A 22,034-nucleotide genomic window follows, 5' to 3' on the forward strand; every position below is an offset into this window, starting at 1 on the left:
TTAGGTACATACTGATTTAGAATTGTTATTATCTGCTATTGAACTGAATCTTTTATTATTATGAAGTTGCCTTCTCTATCCCTAATAATACCTTTTGCCAATTTATCATTTTTTTGTGCTATCTTAGCTTGCTACTTTTTTAAAATTTAATTTAATTTAATTTAATTTTATTTTGTCGATATACATTGTGGCTGATTATTGCTCCCCATCACCAAAACCTCCCTCCCTCCCTTCTCCCTCCCCGCCTCCCCCAACAATGTCCTTTCTGTTTGCTTGTCATATCAACTTCAAGTAGTTGTGGTTGTTATATCTTCTTACCCCCCCCCCCCCCGGTTTGTTTGTGTGTGTGTGTGTGTGTGTGTGTGTGTGTGTGTGTGTGAATTTATTTATTTATTTTTAGCTCCCACCAATAAGTGAGAACATGTGGTATTTCTCTTTCTGTGCCTGACTTGTTGCACTTAATATAATTCTCTCAGGGTCCATCCATGCTGTTGCAAATGGCAGTATTTCATTCGTTTTTATAGCTGAGTAGTATTCCATTGTGTAGATATACCACATTTTCCATATCCACTCATCCGATGATGGACATTTGGGCTGGTTCCAACTCTTGGCTATTGTAAAGAGTGCTGCGATGAACATTGGGGAACAGGTATACCTTCGACTTGATGATTTCCATTCCTCTGGGTATATTCCCAGCAGTGGGATAGCTGGGTCATATGGCAGATCTATCTGCAATTGTTTGAGGAACCTCCATACTATTTTCCATAGAGGCTGCACCATTTTGCAGTCCCACCAACAATGTATGAGAGTTCCTTTTTCTCCGCAACCTCGCCAGCATTTATCATTCAGAGTCTTTTGGATTTTAGCCATCCTAACTGGGGTGAGATGGTATCTCAGTGTAGTTTTGATTTGCATTTCCCGGATGCTGAGTGATGTTGAGCATTTTTTCATATGTCTGTTGGCCATTTGTATATCTTCCTTAGAGAAATGCCTACTTAGCTCTTTTGCCCATTTTTTAATTGGGTTGCTTGTTTTCTTCTTGTAAAGTTGTTTGAGTTCCTTATATATTCTGGATATTAATCCTTTGTCAGATGTATATTTTGCAAATATTTTCTCCCACTCTGTTGGTTGTCTTTTAACTCTGTTGTTTCTTTTGCTGTGCAGAAGCTTTTTAGTTTGATATAATCCCATTTGTTTATTTTTCCTTTGGTTGCCCATGCTTTTGGGGTCGTATTCATGAAGTCTGTGCCCAGTCCTATTTCCTGAAGTGTTTCTCCTATGTTTTCTTTAAGAAGTTTTATTGTTTCAGGGTGTATATTTAAATCCTTAATCCATTTTGAGTTGATTTTAGTATACGGTGAGAGGTATGGATCTAGTTTCATTCTCCTGCATATGGATATCCAGTTATCCCAGCACCATTTGCTGAAGAGGCAGTCCCTTCCCCAGTGAATAGGCTTGGTGCCTTTGTCAAAGATCAGATGGCAGTAAGTGTGTGGGTTGATTTCTGGATTCTCTATTCTATTCCATTGGTCAGTGTGTCTGTTTTTATGCCAGTACCATACTGTTTTGGTTATTATAGCTTTGTAGTATAGCTTAAAGTCAGGTAGTGTTATGCCTCCAGCTTTATTTTTTTTGCTCAGCATTGCTTTGGCTATGCGTGGTCTTTTATTGTTCCATATAAATGTCTGGATAGTTTTTTCTATTTCTGAGAAAAATGTCTTTGGAATTTTGATGGGGATTGCATTGAATTTGTATATCACTTTGGGTAGTATGGACATTTTCACTATGTTGATTCTTCCAATCCAAGAGCATGGGATATCTTTCCATCTTCTTGTATCCTCTCTAATTTCTCTCAGCAGTGGTTTGTAGTTCTCATTATAGAGATTTTTCACCTCCTTGGTTAACTCAATTCCTAAGTATTTTATTTTTTTGGTGGCTATTGTAAATGGGCAGGCTTTCTTGATTTCTCGTTCTGCATGTTCACTATTGGAGAAAAGAAATGCAACTGATTTTTGTGTGTTGATTTTGTATCCTGCTACTGTGCTGAAATCATTTATCAATTCCAACAGTTTTTTTGTAGAGGTTTTAGGCTGTTCGATATATAGGATCATGTCATCTGCAAACAGGGACAGTTTGACTTCCTCTTTTCCAATCTGGATGCCCTTTATTTCCTTCTCTTCTCTGATTGCTCTGGCTAGTACTTCCAACACTATGTTGAATAGGAGTAGTGAGAGTGGGCATCCTTGTCTAGTTCCTGTTCTTAAAGGAAAAGCTTTCAGCTTTTGCCCATTCAGGATGATATTGGCAGTGGCTTTGGCATATATGGCTTTAATTATGTTGAGATACTTTCCCTCTATACCTAACTTATAGAGGGTCTTTGTCATGAATGAGTGCTGAACTTTATCAAATGCTTTTTTAGCATCTATAGAGATGATCATATGGTCCTTGTGTTTGAGTTTATTAATATGGTGTATCACATTTATTGATTTGCGTATGTTGAACCAACCTTGCATCCCTGGGATGAATCCCACTTGGTCGTGATGAATAATTTTACGTATGTGTTGCTGTATTCTGTTTGCTAGTATTTTAGTGAGGATTTTTGCATCTATATTCATCAAGGATATCGGCCTGTAGTTTTCTTTTTTGGTTATATCTTTACCTGGTTTTGGTATGAGGATGATGTTTGCTTCATAGAATGAGTTTGGGAGATTTGCGTCTGTTTCAATCTTTTGGAATAGTTTGTAAAGAATCGGTGTCAATTCCTCTTTGAATGTTTGGTAAAATTCTGCTGTGAATCCATCTGGTCCTGGGCTTTTCTTTGTTGGGAGCCAGTATTGAGGGGAAAATTTATCGCATTAAACACTCACTTCAGAAGAATGGAAAGATGGCAAGTGAACAACCTAACACTTCACCTTAAAGAACTAGAAAAACAAGAACAATCCAAACCTAAAGTTAGCAGACGGAAAGAAATCATTAAGATCAGAGCAGAACTGAATGAAATTGAAAACCAAAAAACAATTCAAAAGATCAACGAATCAAAAAGTTGGTTTTTTGAAAAGATAAATAAAATTGACAAACCATTAGCATGGCTAACAAAAAAAAGAAGAGAGAAGACTCAAATAACAAAAATTAGAAATGAAAAAGGCGATATTACAATTGATTCATCTGAAATACAAGGAATCATTCGAGACTACTATAAACAACTGTACGCCAACAAATTTGAAAATCTGGAGGAAATAGATAAATTTCTGGACACACACAAGCTCCCAAAACTGAACCATGAAGATGTAGAAAATTTGAACAGACCAATAACAATAAAGGAGATTGAAGCTGTTATCAGAAGGCTCTTAGCTTGCTTCTGGTTAGCTTTTGCCTAGCATATTTTTCCTTCCTTTAAACTTGTCTGTATCACGTTTTACATATTTCTCATATAAAGTTTCTGGCTTTTTACATTTTAGGAAGTTTAGTGCGTGTGTTTCTTTTCTTTTGTGGCTGGCCGGTATGGGGATAGATTTTAAAATTCTATTTTATTATCTGTATTTGAACTGATGGTTTGGTCCATTTATATTGAGTGCAATTACTGATGTATTTAAACTTATTTCTACGTCTTATTTTGGCTTTCTATTTCACTCATTTTTTTCTCTTTCTTGCTTTTTAAAAAATTGAGTTTTTTCTTTATTTTTATTTTTAGTCTTCTACTCTTTTAGCCATTAGTTATATACTCTTTTTCTCTTATTTTAATCCCCCTCCCCACTGAAAAACACAAAGATGTTTGAACATTAACTTTGTTCACCCTCCCAAACATGCTGTTGCTGTCCAGTATTTTAGCTCTCCTTTTGTTAATCCTCAGAATTTAGACATTATTACTTTTATATAGGCCGTTTAGATTTGTTATCTGCGTGTTTACCAATTTATTTGCTACTTATTCCTTCTTTCATCCTCCTGCCTGTTGTAATTACTTTCTTTTTTTTTGAAATATATTCTTTAGAAGTTCCCAGTGTGCTATCCTGCTGTCTGTAAATTTTCTCTATTTTTGCTTAAATGAAAACACCATTATTTTGTCCCCATTTTTCGACTTTAGCTTTGCTGATAGCATGATTTTAGGTTGACATCTTTCTTTCAGCACTTTGAAGATATTTTATTGTGTTCTGGTGCCTACTGTTGCTATTGCAAGATTTTCTGCCAGTGTAATGGTGCCCCCTTGCTTCTAAGAAGCAAGACTGCCCTGTAATAGGTGCCCTGTCTTTTGTCTGATTACTTTTAAGATCTCTTTGTCTTCAGTACTCTGCAACTTCTCTTATATCTCTAGATATGCATTTATTTTTATTAAACTTTCTTGACAGATGTGTTTTCTGTATATGTGGATTCATGAATATCTTTATTTCTAGAATATGCCCATGCATTATCTCCTCAAATACGGGATCTCTTCCATTCTCTATTCTCTTTTTCAAGAACTCTGATTAGAGCACATTAGAACTTTTCATTTATCCTCCATGGCTTAAGCACTCTATATTTTCCATCTCCTTTTCTCTCTGTGCTGGATTGAGGATAATTTCTTTTCTTTTTCTTTTGCTAAGACTAGACCTGAAAGTAATAATTAAAAAGCCTCATTAAACATATTAAATTAATAGTTCCAAAGACATGAACTGTGATTCTCACAACATCCCTCCAAGAAAAGTACTATTACCTCTGGTTAATGAATGAGAAAACTGAGGCCTGGAAAGAGGTTAAGTAACTTGCCAAAGCCATATGTGTATTTGGTGGCACATGTAAGATTCAAATTCCCGTGAGTCTGACTGAAAGTGCTGCTATCATTGCGCATTTGAGCTTATTATATCTGCAATGACTGAGTTGAGGTGGGCATGTTGACGTATTTATGGGATATATCGCAATATCACACTGAAACAATGGAGCTGGTAACTAATTTCAACACTACTACTACTACCACTATCATCACGGTGCATGTAGATGTTGGATGAACTCTTGAATAAATAAATCTCATTGGAAGGGGGAAATATGTTGTAGGGAGAAGTGATTGGAAGGTTCACTGGGCTATGAGATTATAAAAATCATGAGTTATAAAGTATTTAACCAAATTTTTACTAAAAACCACGGGACAGGATGTAACTACATTTAAAAGAACAAGCTTCCATAATGTGAAACCAATTGGCTACAAAGTACAGACTCAGTGCCACAAGACTGTTAAAGTGATCTAAGCTTCTGGAAAATAAAAACAGAATGAAGAGCAACCTAAACTCTAAAAAGCAAACAAAAAGCAGAAGCCTAGGGATTGCCATATTTCCTTTTCTCTTGAAGAAAACTGGTGAATGTAGTTTATAAAGTTTTTTTTTTTTTTTTTAAAAGATGACTGGTAAGGGGATCTTAACTCTTGACTTGGTGTTGTCAGCACCATGCTCACGCAGTGAGCCAACCGGCCATCCCTAAATGGGATCCGAACCCAGGGCCTTGGTGTTATTAGCACTGCACTCTCCCGAGTGAGCCACAGGCCGGCCCCTAAAGCTTTGTTTTAACTTCTTGTAGTGAAGCAATGTTTAGAGAGGAACTCCATTTATCCTCAAGAATTCACATTTAGCACTGTCTTGTACCATTCAGGCAGCAGTAAAACCTGTCTATACGGATTGACCACTAGGTGGGGTAGTTACAGCACGAAAATAATGAGAAAGAAATGACATTCCACAGCTTTCGAGTTTCTAAAAAGATTCAGAAAAAAAGGTGTTTGGCTTTACCAGCATTAACTTTTATCAGGGTAATTTCTTTGTTCTATATTTCTGTTCACTTTCAGCTGTGTTTAAGTAATCCTTTAACCTATTCACTGAGGTGTTTTTGCTTTTAAACAATTACACTTTCATTTTTCTAAGTTCTACTAGGTTTCATGGACAATCTAATAAGCAACATGGATGGACTTAGAAAAATTATATTAAGTGAAATAAGTCAGGCACAAAAAGAGAAATACCACATGTTCTCACTTATTTGTGGGAGCTAAAAATAAATAAATAAATACACAAACAATTGGGGAGGGGAGCAGAAAAGAAGACACAACAATCACAATTCCTTGAACTTGTTAAGACAAGTGAACAGATATGATGTTGATGGGTGGGAGGGGAAGTGAGAGTGGGAAAGAGGAATTGGTAAAGGGACACGAAAATCAACTACACTGTGTATTGATAAAGTATTTTTAAAAATAAAAAATTTAAAAAATTTAAAAAATAAAAATAAAATAAAGAAAATCTGACTAGTAATTTTTATAGTTTCATGTTGCTTTCTTGTTTTGTGATTTCACTTTATTTCTTTAAACATCTTATACACAGTTCTTTTATATGTTTAAATATCATGATATCTTGAGTCTCCAAGGGTCTAAATCTGTTATTCATTGTTCCTGTTGATACTCCTGATAATTTATTTCCTATGTATTTGGAGTAGGATCTACTTGTTTCGAAGGAGGAATGTCCTTCAGCATTTCTTGTCTGCCATGTTTCATGAAGAAGTCTAATCCAGAGTTTCCTAATTGATATGCCATGAATGGGTTATAGGCATGCTGGGGTAGTGATCCTTTCAGCTGGCTAGTCTCCAGAAGTCATGAGCTACTTTGTCTATTTATCTTAATGTGCTAGGCACAAGGAAATAAAAAATGTGATATTTGTATCAGAGGGCTGAAAGTACACGAGATGGCTAAGAAGTAGTCTTGCTTCTTAGAAGCAACAGGGTTGATTAGGGCACCTGATGCTTAATTAACACAGCAAATTATCTTTAATTAAATTTTAATCCCAGGTTGTTATCTCTAGTATCCTGAAGGGCCATTGACTGGTTGGATTAAGGATGTTTATTATTACTACTATTATTACTATGAGTCTTTATACAAAAAAAATGGGGCCTCATAAATATTAAACTCTAAACTATATAATCCAATGCTTTTTTCTGGTCTTTAGTCATAAATTGATAGAAGAGAATGGAGATTATGTATTACAGTAAACATCACCAGACTTTGAGTCGTAAGATGTGAGTTCTAATCCTGGCTAGCTATTCACATGACTTTAGGTAAAACTTATTTTAAGTATGTTTTGTAATTGTGGGGAACAAATGAACAGCAATGCAACTGATTTATGTGGTTAGTTTCTTGGATAGGACAAGGACTAAGTGTACAGTCTGGCAGGTAGTATGTGCTCAAGACACAAACACTTTTTAACTTAAACTGCAATCCAAATCCTGTAATTGAGATTATTTTTAAATAAACTTTAAAAAAATTTTCTGAGGAAGGGATGTTGTATACTTCATTCTTTAGCTTTATTTAAACACGAAAAAATATTTTTTAAAACATAAAACATAGGAAAATATTAAAAACTTAATTTTTAATATATCCTTTATCATGTTAAGAAAATAATTTTTAGGATCTAATTTTATAGTAAAAAATAATATAAATATTAGCCATATGTAAAGATGACAACTTTTTCCAAATTAACATTTGGAGTCAATGCAATTGCTATCAAAATCATACTTTCTTTTTGGGTAGATTTTGACAAATTTATTCTAATGTTCATCTAGTTCATTCAAGTGATACACACAGGTGGTAGATGAGACATAAGGATTATATAAGAGAAAGAGGTACAATGATAGTCTGGTGAGAGGTTAAAAATTTAAGGCACAACTAGGAATAGAAAGAAACTGTCTTAACATAATAAAGGACATTTATGAAACCCTACAGCTAACATCATACTCGGTGGTGAAAAACTTAAAGGAAAAGCTTTTTAAGATCAGGAACAAGATAAAGATGCCTGCTTTCACCACTTCTATTCAACAAAGTACTAGAAGTCCTAGCCAAAACAATGAGGCAAGAAAAAGAAATAAAAGGTATTTGAATTGGAAAGGAAGAAGTAAAATGATCTGTTCACAGATGACATTATCTTGTATGTAGAAAACCGTATGATTCCACAAAAACCTGTTATAACTGATATAGGAGGTGCTCAGTTTCCCTGGGTCTGGGTTACAGGTCATGCCTCTGGGTTAAAAGCCATTCCCCAAGGTTTCAGGTCCTCCTTTTGGCACTCTCCTAGAGGAAAGCTACTATTGCCAATTAGACCTATTTTCAGCACCAACATGGGAAAATGAAACCACAAGGGGCTGGCTTATGCAAATCCAGTGGCTGGGCATGCTCAGTAAAGTGGAGTTTATCCTCTGAATGACCTTCCACTAGAGATGCCAAAGAGCACAGAATATTCTTGAATATGCCTGGTGCATGTGATAGAATTTGACCAATGAACATGCTCCAAGAAGAGACCAAGTGAGAATATGCAAGACTAATGCTATGTAACTTGGAAACACCCACTTAATTGAGTATTCATTAGATAAACTATAAAATCCGAATCCCAGCAGAAGGCCAGGTTGTTGCTCACTTTCCTGGATGCAACCTGCACTTTGCTGGCTAAGGTGTGTATACTTTACTTTGTATCAAATTTACTTTCAGCAAGCACCTGCTCATTCTCTTGAGCCAGCCTGCATTCTGTACTGAACTTTAGGTATGTATTTCTTGCTTTTGCGTTAAACTTGGTGTGGACCCTGCTTGGTCTCTGGAGCTATGCCACAGTCTCTCTGTGGAACCTGTATCTCTTACCTGTTATATTAAACTTGTTCTCACTTTCTACTGTGACTCTGACCTTCAATTCTTTCCAGAGGATGGGGTGGGTGGAGGCCGACTATTGGCCCCCAAGACCCTACCTCCAACATCAGAACTAATAAACAAATTCAGCAAAGTTGTAGGATATAAAATCAACACACAAAAATCAGTTGCATTTCTATACACTAACAATGAGCAATCTGAAAAGGAAATTTAAAAAACAATTCCATTTACAATAGCATCAAAAAGAATAAAATACTTGGAAATAACTGAGGAAGCAAATATCTTGTACACTGAAAACTACAAAACATTGATGAAAAAAATTAAAAACACAAATAGAAAGACATCACATATTCATGGACTAGAAGATTTAATCTTGTTAAAATGTCCGTACTACTTAAAGCAATTTATAGATTGAATGCAGTCCATATCAAAATCCCAACAGTATTTTTTTCAGAAATAAAATATTATTCAGCTGTAAAAAGGAAGAAAATTCTTTTTTAAAATTTTTTAATTTTTAAATTTTTTTATAAAGATGACTGGTAAGGGGATCTTAACCCTTGACTTGGTGTTGTCAGCACCACGCTCACCCAGTGAGCTAACCAGCCATCCCTATATAGGGATCTGAACCCATGGCCTTGGTGTTATCAGCACCACACTCTCCCAAGTGAGCCATGGGCCGGCCCCTAAAAGGAAGAATATTCTGACACATGCTAAAATGTGGATGAACCTTGAGGACATTATCTAAGTGAAATTAACCAGTGATAAAATGACAAATACTGTATGACTCCACTTGTGCGAGATAACTAAAATATAAACATAAGGTACAAAAAATGTTAAAATGAAAATATCAGTGTGAAATCACAACCTTATTAAACGTTAAAACTTTCCAGCTCTGCCACTGAAATGACCCAACAACAAGGTCATCCTGCCTACCATGAGAACACATATGAGACAATCTTGTATTTTTCTGGTCTTTAGCACTATTTTCCATTTTAAAAAAACAGGAACCTGTATAGAATAGCTATTTCAGTTGGTTAGACTGCAGCCTTATAACCCCAAGGTCATAGGTTCGGAAAAAAACAAAGATCATATGGAATAGCTATTTCATTTCTTGGCACAGATGTGCATTGTTGTTAGAAATAAAAGTAATAATAACAAAAATAATGTTAATAATAATAACAAGCAGCTAACACTGAATACTTGCTATGTGATTAAATATTGTTCTAGGTGCTTTACATGGATTAATTCATTTACTGCTCACAATGACCCTATGATGTAGGTATCCTCCTCCTTTTTAAGATGATGAAATTGAAACACAGGGTGTTAAATAACTTGTCTAAGATAACGTAGCTAGTAAGTGGCAAAATAAGGATTTGAGCCTGCTCCAGAATCTGTCCTCTGAAAGAGTATATTATACTGTCTCTAAGGAGACACAAGTACTTGGATAGAACTCAAAGAACAAGGACTCAGTCTAAAGAGACTCTTACCGACCAAATTTAAGCATAGAAAAGAAGGTGATACTTATAGCTAGCTACATTATGGAAAGCCATGAGTTCCAAGAGCAAAACCATGGCTACAATTCAAAAATAAGGATGACTAAAACAAGTTTAATTTTTTACGCAGTTTACACATAAAGAACAGTGTTCACAAGTAGGTGTATCTTCTATGAAATTATGTCTGTCTTACATGTATTTTACTCTATGGAAGTAGGAAATGGGAGACAGAGCAAGAGATGTGTATAGGACAGGTTTTATAAGGTTGCATTTTAAAAAGTATGTTTACACATATCACAGCATAAGAAAACCAATAGTTTTCTTAGCTGTAAGGTGTGGGTAGAGGTATATACAGGGTACCTATATTCAGCAAGGAGTCTTCCATGTGTTAGTCTAACGGGCTTCAGACTCTGCATGAACTCTGGGTAGGCAAAGACTTGGAGAGACCTTAGCATTCTCACATCCTCCCAAAGTGTGTGAGGTACAGTTGAGCTGACACGTAAAAAGAATATCTATGCACATTCAGTTGATTTATACCTGTGGACAAATGCCATTTGGGGGTACATAGTACTCACACTCTCCACTGGAACCCCCACTAACCCCCTGTAGCCCATCAACAGGCACAGAACCTTGAGAAAGCCAAACTCCAGAAAATGCAGGAACTGCACCCTTAACAGACACCCTTTTCACAGAAAGTAACATGCTAGAAGGAAGGCTCATTGGTGTGTGCAAATATGAATGTCTTGCCTAACTGAATATCCCTGAAAGAAAACCACACAGATTCATGTCCTGTCTCTTGGAGACAAAACCTCAAGATGCCTCTGCCAGTTAAATGAGATGCATTTAATTGTAGGTAAGTGGTAAACTAAAGCAGAAAACATGTGACTAAGACACAATGCACTTGGACACTAACAAAGTGGAAGCACCAGGTTGCAAGGAAAGGTGTAGGTTTGGAAAGTCCCTCTGACACAGTAAGGAAACCATGATTTCAAGAGGGGCTTAGCCCCAGGAATTCAGGCTTGTGTCCAAATCACCTTCAAAGAAAAAAATCCTGTTCCTTCAATAATAACCAGGTTGACAGTCAAGAACCTACAAATTTGGCTGATCTGAGATAGTTTCTTTTGGGTCTGACACAATCACTCGAACGCTAGGGAGGTGATAACACTGAGTTTTCTTCTACCCTCAGGAAACTACTTATATTCTGAAAATATTAATCAAACCCAGAATGAAAAACTTTTAATAGGTTAAGTGTAGGTGAAACAATAAGTTTTATAATCATTGAGATAATTTTGTGTTTGAGGCATTTAGGAAAAGCTCACCTATGAGGCTTGTTATCTTATTTACTGAAGTATTTAGTTAAATTTGATTGTTTTTTAATTTAATTTTATTTTTTTGATGGCTGGCCAGTGTGGGGATCTGAGATTATGTTTATAAGCAAAGCTTCAGTATTCAAAAGAATTTCCATTGTATAATTTGTAAGTTTGGATTTATTAATGTGTCTGTAGTTGTGCTTGTTGCCTACGCTGAATTTATTTCAGGCAATAGTGTCACCAGTTAAGAAACCACATTTCCTAATATCCTTTATTACTAATGAGTTTAAATGGATGTGTTGTGTAGTACTTCCAGGAAGTCTCCTGGACACCTACCCCCTTTCTTCCTGGGGAGGGTAAAAGGTGAACCATAAGTCCAATGCCTCAACTTTTCTAGGGACTACACATAGGACTGGGTCTGCCTAGTCTGTCTCAAGAGTGCTGAGGTAACCCAGCATACCTCTAGCCACCTGGGACAAGTGAGAACAGAAACATCAATTTGGGCTGGCAGTTGCCACAGTGACTTTCCCCAGCTCAGCAGAGGAGTGAACCAAAAACTCTAGTTCCCAGCTTATACCTCGAGAGGAAAAAGAGATGCACAGCGCACTGAACAACCCAATTTATCTGTGGGATCCCTGAAGAGGTGGCTTCAATCTCGCTTGTCTAGGTATGCTAATGGAACAGGGCATGCTATAGCTACCCGGGGGCCACTAAGAACAAAGAAAGTCATTTATACTAGCACAAAGGTTTTAGAGTCTTCCAGAATCTGTCAGCATGATTGCTTAGGGTCTTCTTCAGTATGATGCCAATTTGTGAAGACTAGGAGAGGTGGCTGTTTTGTCTAAGATGCAGACCACTTCCTTCTGGCCTGAAAGGTTTCTGAACACAGAACACAGACAGTCAAGGAATGAACAAACAGGTAAATATTTATCAAACAAAGACAAAAGATAAATGTCTAGAAACTGACCCTAATGAAATGGAGATATCTGATTTAACTGACAGAAAATTGAAGATAACCATTATAAAGATGCTCACCGAGGTCAGGAGAACAATGCATGAACAAAGTGAGAATTTCAACAAAGAGGTAGAAAACTTAAACAAATACCAAACAGAATCATGGAGCTGAAGAATACAATGACTGAACTGAAATGTTCACTGAAGAGGTTCAATGACAAACTAGATTGAAAAGAAAGATCATCAAACTTAAAGACGGGTCACTGAAAATTATTCATTCAGAGGAGCAAACAAACAAACAAAAAGAATGAAAAGGGTCAAGAAAGCCTAAGGGATGCATAGGAAACCCATTAGGAGAAAAAGGAGGAAAAAAGACAAGAAAGCTTATTCAAAGAAATAATGGCAGTTTCCGGTCAAGAGGGTGGAATAGACAGTCCCCAGCATCACTCTCTCCCACAAATCAACAAATTTACAACTATTAAAAAGCAACAATAGCCAAGGTGGGGCCAACAGAGCTCAGGGGAAGAGAAGGAGAGATCCACGGAGTTCATGAAGGTGGGAGAAGCCATGATGAGAGAAAGAAAGGACTGCTCCCATCATTTCGAGCCCCAGCTGCTTCAAGGCTGGAGCTGGTGAGCACATGGAGCAAGAGCTGGCAAAAGCCACAGCTGTGCCCTTCCTATGAAGTTGCTTGGAGGCAGCAGGGGAGAAGAGGGCCTTGCCCCCCAGGGCAGCAAGACCCACACAGAAGCGAGGAGCCACAGACAAGTGATAAAAGGAGCCAGTGAGTCATTGCAAGGGACTGGCACATGGTCCATTGTATGGGAAGTGTTTGGAGTACAGGCAGTGGGGGAGATGGATCCACTCGGGGAACATTGGGGCACAGCATGGACAGGTGATCTGTCCTCCAATCAGCACAGGTCCACTCAGTGGAGACTAGTCAGGAATATAGAACTGCAGGGGGTGCAGTTTGCTGAAAAGACTCAGGCCCAGACTGGAGTTTCCCACAAACAGAGTTAACCAGACCTCATGATACCTGGAAGTATATACAAGGTCAACCATTAAAACCTGAGCTGCACCAAAAGCCTTCTCCAGGGAATCAGCAGCAATGAAGCAATTTAGCTTAGCTCAACTACAGGGCTGAAGTGCTGGTCCCCACAAGAAGTTCCTCCATTTTGGAAGTAAGCAAAGGACAACAAATTAGTTTCAGTGCAGAGTTTAAGTGGTGGGAATAGCAAATAATCCAACACAAAACTGAAAGAAAAAACAAAATACCCACAGATCAGAGACAAAGTTTGATATTAACTAGTAAAGGTCTAACATAACCAAAGAAAACCATAGTGGACTGAATTATGTCCCCCCAAAACTAACCGAAGCTTGAACTGTGTCCCCCAAGTTTTATGTATTAGAAACTTAGCCCCCACTGTGACTGTAAAGAGGGTGGGAAATCCTATTATGGTAATTGTAAGGTGGGGCCTTGAAGAGGCGATTAGATTATAGGTCCATGCAGTGGTGAATGGATTAAAAATGGTGGTCAGAGGAGTGGTTCTGAGGACTTTTAAAGAAGAGGGAGGAGAGTCTGTCTCTCTCTCTGCTCTCTCTGCTTCCACCATCTTGCAATGTGAGACCCATGGGTTACTGTCACCACCACCAGATGGACTTTGGACTTACAACCCTCAGAAATTGTAAGCAATAAATTTCATCTTCTTTATAAATCACCCAGTGCAGTGTATTTTGTTGTAAGCAACAAAAATGGACTAATACAAACACTATAAAACCTAGAAGGACTGGAAGCTCCCGGGGCTCCCAAGCCAGGGAGGGGGAATAGCTGATGGCCTTAGCCATGCCCCCAACCTCCACAAGCAATATAATGATAACCACTGAGCAGCCACTGGAAGTGCCCCCAGCCCTCTCTCTCTTTTTTTTTTTTTGGCTGAGGCAGGCAATGATGTACCTAATAGCTAGAAACTGCTGACCACCCTCCCTAGCAGACAACAAGTCCTTTTTTGAGGGGACATGGGTAGTAAATCTCTGTGTCTACCACAGAAAATAACTTTTAAAGAGAAAAGTGAAATTCCAATTTGTCATCTTAATAGATAATTTGTTGTCTTGGAAATAATACCAAATATAACATCTTTGAATTCTCAATATAAATTTTTGTAAGTTTTGCGAGTCAATCAGAGTTAGGTCGCATGGAGCCAAAGGAAGCTGAAGCCAGCTGCAACCAGGTAAAGAGCACACCAAAAACACCACTTTCACATGAGTAGCCCTTCACAGCTACTGTAATTGCCACAGCTGCTGCAAAAGCAGCTAGTCTCTACAGCAGCAGTCACAGCCACCATGCAGATGGCATGCCAGACTCTCAACTTCATTGACACAAGGAGAGGCACCAGCAGAGACCAAAAAAAAAAGAAGAGGTCTTCTTCCTCTTTCTCCACAAAGCACACTCCTGAGTAACAGAAGAAGTATCTAATTTACGATAATAAGGGAGGACTTGATCACACCTGTCTTAGTACTGGACAGATCATCTAGGCAATAAACCACTAGAGGAACAGTTAATCTATCAGATGGAGAGAATGAATCTTTGGTTATTGAAGGGGGGGGAAGGGAGAGGAAAAGGGAAGAGATTGGATAAGGGGCATAAAAGATAAGTATGATTTGTAATAATGAATAAGCTAATAAAAAATAAATAAAAAAAGAAGAGCATATAAAAAAACCAAAAACAGAAAATAAAGAAATAATGCCTGAAAACCTCCCAAATCTGTAGAAGAAAATGGACATCCAAATCCAGGAATCCCAAAGAAAACCGAACAAGATGAACTCAAAAAAAATACACACTAATCAAATTGTTAAAAGTCAAAGAGGGAATTTTGCAAGCAGTAAGAGAAAAGTGACACTTCAAGTACAAGGGAGCCCTCTTAAGATTATCAATGAATTCTTCAGCAGAAACCAGGCTGGCCAGAAGGGTGTGGGGTGATATATTCAAAGTGCTGAGAGAAAAAAAAATAAGCTAACCAAGAATACTATACCTTATAACTGTTCTTCAAAATGCAGGAATGAAAAAACCTTCTCAGACAAGCAAAAGCTGAAGGAATTCATCACCACCAGACAAGCCTTACAAAAAGTGCTAATGGGACTTCTTCAAGTTGAAAAGAAATAATGCTAAACAGCAACATAATAGCTTTAAAAAAAACACAGAAAAAGACATCAAAAGAGAAAAAGAACAAAAGAACTATGAGACAAACAAAAATCAACAGCAATAGTAAATCCTTCTTTATCAATAATTACTTTAAACATAAACAGATTTGGGCCGAGCCCGTGGCGCACTTGGTAGAGTGCTGTGCTGGGAGCGCGGCGACGCTCCCACCGCGGGTTCGGATCCTATATAGGACTGACCGGTGCACTCACTGGCTGAGTGCTGGTCAAGAAAAAACGACAAAAAAAAAAAAAAAAAAAAAAAAACATAAACAGATTAAACTCTCCAATCCAAAGAGATGGAGTCACTAAATGGATAAATAACAACAACAAGATTCAAGTACATGCTATCTACAAGAAACACGTTAGATTTAAGGACATACAAACTGAAAGTGAAGGGATGGAAAAGATATTCCATGCAAATGACAACTAGTAGAGAGCAGGGGTGTTTATACTTAGACAAAATAGACTTTAAGGAAAAAACCATCATAAGAGACAAAGGAGAACATTAAATAATAATAAAAATATCAATTTAACAGAAAGACATAACCATTACAAATATAAACATCAGAGCACCTAAATATATAAAATAAACATTAAGAGAACTGAAGGAAGAAATAGACAGCAATACAATAATAGTAGGAGACTTCAATACCCCATTTAAAATAATGGGGTATTGAAGAGATCAAGAGACAGAAAATCAACAAAGAAACAGCAGCCTTGAACAACACTATAGTCCAAATGGATCTAGCAGACATATACAGAACATTCCACCCAACAGCATTAGATATATGTTTTATGAAGTACATGAAACATTCTCCAGGATAGATCCCACATTAGGTCACATAACAAGTCTTAACCAATTTAATAAGACTGAAATCATAGCAAGTACCTTTCCTACCCCAATGAAATAAAACTATAAAACCAATAGCAAAAGGAAAACTGAAAAATTCACAAAAATGTGGGAATTAACACACTTTTGAGCAACCAATGGGTCAAAGAAGAAATCAAAAGAAATATAGAAAATAACTTGAGAAAAATAAAAGTAAAAATACAATATACCAAAACTCTTAGAATGCAGCAAATACAGTACCAAGAGGGAAGTTTATAGCAATAAACACCTATATTAAAAAAGAAAAAAGATCTCAAATAAACAATCTAACTTTACACCTGAAGAAACTAGAAAAAGGTAAACAAACTAAGCCCAAAGACAGCAGAAGGAAGAAAATAATAAAGATTAGAGCAGAATAAATAGAATAGAGAATAGAAAAACAATAAGAAAAAAAAAATCAATGAAACTAAGTTTGTTTTTCATAAAAAAACCAAAACTGACACATCTTTAGCTAGGTTAAGAAAAAAAAGAAGACTCAAAATCAGAAATGAAAGGGGACAACAACAGATACCACAGAAATAAAAAAGATCATAAGAGACTACTATGAAAAATTATATACCAAAAAACTGTATAACCCAAAAGAAATGAATAAATTCCTAGAAACATACAACTTACCAAGACCAAATCAATCTACCAAGACTGAAGAAACAGAAAGTCTGAGTAGTCATATAACTAGTAAGGTGATCAAATCAGAATCAAAAACCTCCCAACAAAGAAAAGCTCAGGACCAGATAACTTCATTGGTGAATGCTACCAAACATTTAAGACAAAACATTTAAAGAAAAATTAAGTGCTCGCTTCGGCAGCACATATACTAAAAATTGGAACGATACAGAGAAGATTAGCATGGCCCCTGTGCAAGGATGACACGCAAATTTGTGAAGCGTTCCATATTTTTAAGTCGAAGGTATACCTGTTCCCCAATGTTCATCGCAGCACTCTTTACAATAGCCAAGAGTTGGAACCAGCCCAAATGTCCATCATCAGATGAGTGGATATGGAAAATGTGGTACATCTACACAATGGAATACTACTCAGCTATAAAAACGAATGAAATACTGCCATTTGCAACAACATGGATGGACCTTGAGAGAATTATATTAAGTGAAACAAGTCAGGCACAGAAAGAGAAATACCACATGTTCTCACTGATTGGTGGGAGCTAAAAATTAATATATAAATTCACACACACACACACACACACACACACACACACACACACACAAACGGGGGGGGGGAGAAGATATAACAAACAGAACTACTTGAAGTTGATACAACAAGCAAACAGAAAGGACATTGTTGGGGGGGAGGGGGGGAGGGAGAAGGGAGGGAGGTTTTGGTGATGGGGAGCAATAATCAGCCACAATGTATATAGACAAAATAAAACTTAAAAAAAAAAAAAAAAATTATAGTAACAAGACTTTACCTGTAAAAAAAAAAAAAAAAGAAAAAAAAAGAAAAATTAATGCCAATCTTTCTCAAACTCTTCCATAAAATTGAAGAGGAGGGTACCTTTCCAAACTCATTTTAGGAGGCCAGCATTACCCTGATACCAAAGCCAGATAAAGACATCACAGTGAAAGAAAACTACAGAGGAGCATAGGGATCTCAGGAGCCGAGGGCAGCTCCCACTGACACTGCATGGGTGGTACACCACAGCCACCACCACCATAAGGGCAGTTTGCTGCCACTGCTGCCAAAAAGGCAGCCCACCACCACAGCAGCAGCCACCACTGATGCAGCAGACACCACTGCCATGCAGGTGGCCCACTGACCACTAGACTGCATTGACACAAGGAGGGTCACCAGCAGAGCCTGGAGAAAGAGGTTAACAAGCACAGACCTGTGACCTAGTGGCCCAAACCACAGGTGGAATTATTCTGCTCCCCACAGTAGCACACCTGGGGGTGGGAGGTACATGCACAGCCCACATGACTGTCTTGATCTGGGGAGAGACACATGTGGAACCTCCAGAGAGTGCAGAAACCCAGAACAGCCAAATAGATTAAGGAAGAAAATTTGCAACCATGATGAACCAATTTCCCAACTGGGAGAAGCAAGGACCCGGGAGGAGCCTCTGCCTATAGGAAAGATGAAAGAGAAACCCTGTCCAGGGTCATCCATTCAAACTGAGGAGCTCCAGTATGCCCCAGTGTACACATCAAGTTCTTGGGATGTTAGCCAAGGTGCCAACAAGAGTGCCCAGGGTCACCCACCCCAGTCAAAGGATGAAAGGGCACACAAATGCTTCTCCCAAGAACTCAAAAGCTCACCTACATCCTTGACAACACAATACAGTGTCACTAACCTCAGCAAGAATCACTAAGTGCCCCAGTGCCTAGATGATGGAGGCACTCACATGCAATTCCAACACTGAATATGGCCAAAGCACCTACATGGAGACTACACTACTGCATCTACCTGGAACCAATACTAAAACACCTTCCTCAATGGCCAATATAAAACACATCTACAGGAGGAAGTTTCTCTCCTCAAATCCCACCCCAGAGGAAGAGAAGAAGCAACTTTATCAGATGACCAGACATCAATGTTGTGATACTAGAAATACAGAAAACCAAGAAAATATGACACTACCACAGGAATAAAATCATTCTCAAGTACAGACCCCATACATCAGGAAAACCCTTGAAATGACTGAAAAGAAATTCCGAGCAGCAATCTCTTTCTTTTTTTCATCTTCCTTTTTTATCTCTTGGCAGCTGGCTGTTGTGGGTATCCAATCCCTTGACCTTGGTGTTATACCACTGAGCTCCAACCAATTAAGCTATCCAGCCAGCCCCCAAGCAACAATTTCAACGAAACTCAATGAGACACAAGAAGAATCAGTTAGATGACACAACAAAATGAGAAAAACTTTCCAGGATATGAAGGAGGAAATTTACAAAGAGATTAATACCTTAAAAGAATGTAGCAGAATTCCTGGAACTGAAGGATTCATTCAATGAAACAAAAAGCAACCAAGAGGTTAAGCAGCAGGCTAGAGCAAGCAGAAGAAAGAAATTCTGATCTTGAAGATAGTCTTTTTGAAATAACCAAAGTGGACAAAAAGGAAAAGGAAAAAATAATAAAAAAATGAAGAAAATCTAAGAGAGCTAGTAGACAAACTTAAGTGCACAAACTTAAGTGGACAAAAATCATGGATGTTCTGGAAGGAGAAGAGAAAGGAAAAGGCATTAAAAACACATTCAATTAGGGCCGAGCCCGTGGCGCACTTGGGAGAGTGTGGCGCTGGGAGCGCGGCGATGCTCCCGCTGCGGGTTCGGATCCTATATAGGAATGGCCGGTGCACCACTGGCTCAGTGCCGGTCATGAAAAAGACAAAAAAAAAAAAAAAAGAAAAGAAAAAAAGAAAAAAAAACACATTCAATTAAATAATAGCAGAAAACTTCCCAGATATAGGAAGAGACATGGAAGCTCAAAGATCCCCATACAGATTCAATTCAAAAAGGTCCTCTCTGAGACACATTATAGTCAAACTGACAAAGAGAGAATCCTAAAAACAGCAAGAGAAAAGCATCAAGTCACCTATAAGGGAGTCTCCATTATACTAACAGCAGAATTCTCAACAGAACCTCTACAGGCCAGAAGAGAATGGGATGATATATTCAAGCTACTAAAAGAAAAAACTGCCAGCCAAGAATACTATACACAGCAAGGCTATCCTTCAAAAATAAAGGAGAAATAGTGTATTTCCCAGACAAACAAACACTGCAAGAGTTCACTACCACACAACCAGCCCTAGAAGAAATCTTCAAGAGAATCCTGCATATGGAATCCAAAAAATGGTAATCAAAACCATGAAAACACAAGAAAGAAAGAAAGAAAGAAAAACAAAAAACAAAAAACAACCACTGGTAGAACAAAAATACAATACAAACAAGAAAGAGAAAGAAACTATATCTTACCACTTCAAAAAGCCAAAGACAAACAATAAAAGGGGAAGAAAGGAACAGAAGATATTTAAAACATCCAAACACAAATTGATAAAATGCCAGGAGAAAGACAATACCTTTCATTAACAACCCTAAATATAAATAAATTAAATTCCCCACTCAAAAGACACACACTGACTGATTGGATTAAAAAGCTATACCAAACCATATGCTGTCTTCAAGAGACCTGACCTGTAAAGACACACGCAGACTAAAAGTGAAGGAATGGAAAAAGATATATCACACAAACAGAAACCCAAATCTACTCCTGCTTGTCAGATAAATTAAGACTTTAAAATAAAAACCATAAAAAGAGACAAAGAATGCCATTATATAATGATAAAGAGAGCAAGAAGACATAACAATCATAAATATATGTGTACCCACACCAGAGCACACAGATATATAAACCAAACATTACTAGGCCTAAAGAAAGAGATAGACCCCAATACAATAACAGTAGGGGACCTGAACACTCATCTCTCAGCACTGGACAAATCAGCTAGGCCACAAATAAACAGAGAAACACAGGATATAAACTACACTTTAGACCAACTGGACCTGGCAGATATCCAACTACAGAATATATATTCTTTTCATCAGCATATGGAACATTCTTCACGATAGTCATGCTAGGTCACAAATCAGGTCTCAACAAACTTAAAAGAACTGAAATCATTTCAAGTATCTTTTTGTACCACAAATGGATTAAAACTAGAAATCAATAACAAGGGAAAATCTGAAAACTATACCAATACATGGAAATTCAACAACATGCTCCTGAAGGACCTATGGGTCCAAGAAGAAATTAAACAGGAAATCAAAAAATTTCTTGAAATTAATGAAAATAAAGACATATTATATGAAAACTTGTGGGATACTGCAAAAGCAGCACTAAGAGGGAAGTTTACTGTAATAAATTCTTACATCAAAAGAACAGAAGATTTCAAATGCACAACCTAACCTTAAAGAACTAGAGAAACAAGAACAATCCAATCCCCAAATTAGTAGATAGAAGGAAATAATTAAGATCAGAGCAGAACTAAATGAAAAAGAGATTCCCCAAAATGATAAAAAGGTCAATGAAACAAACAAAACAGACAAACTATTAGCTAGGCTAACTAAAAAAAGAAGAGAGAAGACTCAAATAACAAAAATCAGAAATGAAAAAGGGGACATTACAACTGACACCACAGAAATACAAAAAATCACTAGAGACTAGTAGAAACAAATATATGCCAACAAATATGAAAACCTGAAGGAAATGGATAAATTTCTGGACACATACAACTACCAAGACTGAACCAAGAAGAAATACAAAACCTGAATAGACCAATAACAAGCAATGAGACTGAAGCAGTAATCAGCAGTCTTCCAACAAAGAAAAGCCCAAGACCGAGGGCTTTACTGCTGAATTCTACTAAACCCTTAAAGAGAAATTAATACCAATTCTCTTCAAATTATTCCAAAAAATGGAACAGAGGCCACTCTCCCGAACTGATTCTATGAGGCCAGCATCACCCTATACCAAAATCAGACAAAGATATAACAAAAAAGGAAAACTTCAGACCAATATCCTTGATAAACATAGATGCAAAAATTCTG

General features: G+C 37.3%; 1 protein-coding gene and 1 non-coding gene across 2 annotated transcripts in view; one reads left to right on the top strand and one right to left on the bottom strand.

The window, feature by feature from the left end:
- The window catches only part of THEM4 (thioesterase superfamily member 4), a 59,035-nt gene that overhangs the window by 7,703 nt on the left and 29,298 nt on the right, over window positions 1–22,034 (bottom strand). The window lies entirely within an intron of this gene.
- Window positions 17,267–17,374, top strand: LOC134385294 (U6 spliceosomal RNA). The gene has a single exon (XR_010024287.1). It is a non-coding gene; the product is annotated as a U6 spliceosomal RNA (small nuclear RNA).

The sequence above is a fragment of the Cynocephalus volans genome, chromosome 8 (genome assembly GCF_027409185.1).
Source record: "Cynocephalus volans isolate mCynVol1 chromosome 8, mCynVol1.pri, whole genome shotgun sequence".
NCBI lineage: Eukaryota > Metazoa > Chordata > Mammalia > Dermoptera > Cynocephalidae > Cynocephalus > Cynocephalus volans.